Genomic DNA, 3,334 nt, shown 5'->3' on the forward strand with positions numbered 1-3,334 from the left:
TTCGGAAATCATTTACCTCAACCTTCGAAAAGCATCTGTTATACTAGTTATAGCAATACTCCCGAACTCCCGCCCCAGTACTGGGTGCCGTCGAGGTTATCTCACCAACAACTGCATAAAAGTGATTTTCGATGTCGGCAAAACTCAGGTATTCCAGAATTGTAACGATAAAATTGTGACGACAACACCTCGGAGCTCAACTCCCCGGGACACTGCCACAACCCCTAAATGTCAGGAGGCACCAAGAACAATGTTCTCGTCACAAAACCATCAGAACGATTCCAAGAAACCCGCCTGATCCTAAAATTTTGTTTAGTGAAATTTGAGAAGAGAAGAGTCAAAACTCTACGTCAGGATGCCTTACTAGAGCGACGAAGGGACTGAGGAGTAAAAAGAATCCTACTCTCCGATATAAATAATCCTAAATGACTCAAAACATTTTTCTAGACTCAACAACGCTAGCGATTCGATCAAGCAGGGGCTCCTAAGTCGGGGAATGCTCTGATTACCAACTTGTAACACCCACGATGCGGCTATATCTCCCACGTGTCGAAGCATGACTTAGAGGCATAACCGCATTGTAAGCAATGTCACAAGTGAGGTAATCTTCACAACAACCCATGTAATGAATAAGGAAAAGAGGTACATTGTTTGCTTACACTCGCCACGTCACACAATAGCATAAATATCATTACATTCATCCAGGTACAATCAAGGTCCAACTACGGAACCAAAATAAAGATCAACCCCAAATGCAACAAAGTCCTCGATCGCCCCAACTGGGCACCACTACTGATCGTCTGGAAAGAAAACGTAGTAATGTCCTGAGTCCTCATCGAACTCCCACTTGAGCTCAGTCGAATCCCCTGGAGTGGTATCATCGGTCCCTGCATCTAGTTTTGAAGTAATCTATGAGTCACGGGGACTCAGCAATCTCACACCTTCGCGATCAAGACTATTTAAGCTTATAGGTAGGGAAAAAGGTATGAGGTGGAGCTGCAGCAAGCGCTAGCACATATGGTGGCTAACATATGCAAAAGAGAGCGAGAAGAGAAGGCAAAGGCACGGTCGATAAACTATGATCAAGAAGTGTTCCTAGAACAACCTACGTTCAAACATAACTCGAGACCGTGTTCTCTTCCCGGACTACGCCGAAAAGAGACCATCACGGCCACACACTCTGTTGATTCATTTTAATTAAGTTAAGTTTCGGGTTTTCTACAACCGGACATTAACAAATTCCCATCTGCCCATAACCGCGGGCACGGCTTTCGAAAGTTCAAATCCCTACACGGGTGTCCCAACTTAGCCCATCACAATCTCTCACGGTCAACGAAGGATATTCCTTCTCCAAAGACAATCTGATCAGACTCGGAATCCCGGTTACAAGACATCTCGAGAATGGTAAAACAAGTCCAGCAAAGCCACCCGAATGTGCCGACAAATCCCGATAGGAGCTGCACATATCTCGTTCTCATGGCACACCAGATAAGCAATCTGTACAACTAAAACCAGCCCTCGAGTTTCGCCGAGGTGGCGCTGGAAGGGGCTCTAGTTTCGACCAACACTCAGAGGAGCACTGGCCCGAGGGGTTTAAATAAAAATGACCCTCGGGCTCCGGAAACCCAAGGGAAAAGAGGCTAGGTGGAAAATGGTAAAACCAATGTTCGGCATTGCTGGAGGAGTTTTATTCAAGGCAAACTATCAAGGGGTTCCCATTATAACCCAACCGTGTAAGGAACGAAAAAACAAGGAACATAACACCGGTATGACAGAAACTAGGGCGGCAAGAGTGGAAGAAAACACTAGGCATAAGGCCGAGCCTTCCACCCTTTACCAAGAGTATAGATGCATTAAAGTAGACAAGATAATATAATGATATCCCAATAATAAACATGTTCCAACAAGGAACAAACTCCAATCTTCACCTGCAACTAGCAACGCTATAAGAGGGGCTGAGCAAAGCGGTAACATAGCCAAACAACGGTTTGCTAGGACAAGGTGGGTTAGAGGTTTGACATGGCAATATGGGAGGCATGATAAGCAAGTGGTAGGTATTGTAGCATAGGCATAGCAATAGAGCGAGCATCTAGCAAGCAAAGATAGAAGTGATTTCGAGGGTATGGTCATCTTGCCTCCTAAGTTCTCCGAGTTTGATCCTCGTAAGCGTACTCAACGGGCCCCTCGATCACGTACTCGTCTCCTAGCTCTACCCAAAGCAAGAATACATGCAAAGGGAGACACAATCAACCACGTGCAATGCACAAACAACATGATGCAAAACATGGCATGATATGCGGGATGAGATATGAAGTGCATATGCATGTTTCTGAAAGGAAAGATTGAACCTGGCCTCAACATGGAAAACCAAGAGTGCCACTGGAAAGATGAGTTGATTTCTGTCGAAATCGATATAAAGATCACCGGAATCGGATGCACGGGTTGCAAATGACAAGCAAAACAAATATGGCACCGATCTGCGATTAACAGCACAAGGCCATCTAACATAGCAACAAAATACATGGAAGAGATCCACTCAAGATGCTTGACAAAAGATGAACACTGAGCTACGGCTAATTCACTCAATAGCAGGTTCAAACAAGAATGGCAAAAGTGCAAAAGATATCATGTTACAGACTTAGTGAAAATAACACCATGTCAAGAATTTAACATCAGGAAGCAATGTTTAGAGCACGATAACAACATGCTATAGTAACATATCATGACAAAGCAAAGCATGGCATGAAGCTACTCAAAGCATACAACAAGAGTCCCTTACTGACCATAAGCCAAAAGGGATCATAAAATACAATGGCAGCCATGTGAACATAGCAATTATCGTTAACCGGTTCAGACTTAGCAGAAAACTGGAACATGGCAAAACAAATATTAACTAGGCATGTTTACGAGCTCGATGCACTCACCACAAGGCATTGCATGAAAAACTAAGCATGCACCCAGCACATAGACATGGCATAGAAGCTAAACATGGCAAGAACAACATCATCGCTTGCATGGATCAACTACAACAAGCTCGGCAAAAATGCTTAACATGTAAACATTCTACCAGCAACATTTTATAGAAAAAGTAGAGCTCGATTGAGTCAAGCTAGGGTGCTCCATAATTGCAAACAAAGACATGGATGGATAGAGCACAACAATATCTAGAAAACATCCATACTGATCAAAAGAGGCATGGATCACTCTGTGGTAGAAAGAATACATGGCATAAAAATATTAACAGGCCAAGGACTTAGAATATTTCTAAGTCCCTGAAATCAGCAACATTACGAGAGCTACTTTGCATGCTTGTGCTAGTCACTACAGAGATCAC

This window comes from Triticum urartu, chromosome 7A (genome assembly GCF_056163025.1).
Source record: "Triticum urartu cultivar PI428250 chromosome 7A, HENAU_Tu73, whole genome shotgun sequence".
In the NCBI taxonomy this organism is placed as follows: domain Eukaryota; kingdom Viridiplantae; phylum Streptophyta; class Magnoliopsida; order Poales; family Poaceae; genus Triticum; species Triticum urartu.